Source organism: Cariama cristata, unplaced genomic scaffold (genome assembly GCF_000690535.1).
Source record: "Cariama cristata isolate BGI_N322 unplaced genomic scaffold, ASM69053v1 scaffold42388, whole genome shotgun sequence".
In the NCBI taxonomy this organism is placed as follows: domain Eukaryota; kingdom Metazoa; phylum Chordata; class Aves; order Cariamiformes; family Cariamidae; genus Cariama; species Cariama cristata.
In genome coordinates, this window is record NW_009632409.1 from 703 (window position 1) to 1,900 (window position 1,198).

The window sequence follows — 1,198 nt, forward strand, 5'->3', positions numbered from 1 at the left end:
ATCAAATTATACCCATCACTCAACAGACGTACAGACTTGGTACAGATTTATACCTAATGGGAAAAGTACACTGAAAGTCTGAAGGCAAGGACTGGATGATCACAAAAACCTTTTGGCCAGAATTAGATAAATTTTCTTCTATTTCCTTCTCGTACATGTTGCCTCCCAACTAACAGTAACTTGCTAATTGACTTTCGGACTTTCCTGAGATGTTCCAGAAAGATCAAGCAGCAAGTGTTGGAATGCCTGTACTAGAATACTGAACTACTCTTACAATTCTGCAGTACTTAATTCATGTAGAAACAATAAAAGGAATACAGAATTAACTATTTGGACTCTTTTTGGATTATAATTTGCATTTCTCTACCTTGCAAACGGTTAGAAATCCCCAGTGCCAGCTTGACCAGATCACAGATACTGGCCTCAGCAGTCCACTGAAGTAGTTCCTTATGAATTTGTAAACTCATTAAATAAACTTTAAACGCATGTGCTTATTCCAGTCTGACTGCTGCTATCTTTACCCTCAAGGCTTCAAATATAATTTTAAAAAGCCTTTTTTTCAGATAAATTCAACCAAACAAGTTTAGTTTAGCTGTAATCCTCACTTAACGCGAATCTCGACTCTGCTAGCCCTCAGCAGTTAAGGTTTTAGATAGACATTCAACTATGTAGCATTGTTGTTATGCTGACAGATGCTAGTGATTGTCAGAGGGGGATCCTGGGATCCGGGCACAGTCATTGACTCAGCTGTAGCCAGATGGTAGGTCAGACATTTTTCAGCTAAATCAAGGTTCATTTAAATAATAAATGGGGCTGAAGATAGTGCTCTTAGCCCCTGTGTAAGCTGTCTGAAGTTCAAAGCCAAGTACTTCCGCAGACTAAAAGACCAAAATATAAGAAAGGCAGACATTGGCATGGCTAGATAATGGGATAACCTCTGACAGTGACCAGATGCTTCAGGGAAGAAACGTAGTATATTCCATAATTTTATACCCAACAGAGATTTTCTTTTTCTAAGTAATCATTGAAAAATGAGAGGAATCCCAAAATCCTGGAGGATTCAGTATTTCTTCTGAACAGCCAAGAGTAAAGGAAGGCTGATACATGTAGCAGTCAGTGTCAGTCCTCTGCTAGACAGCTGTGGGCTTACAGGTATTTTCAAAGCTCACACTAAATCAGTATTTTTGCTTGACTTCCC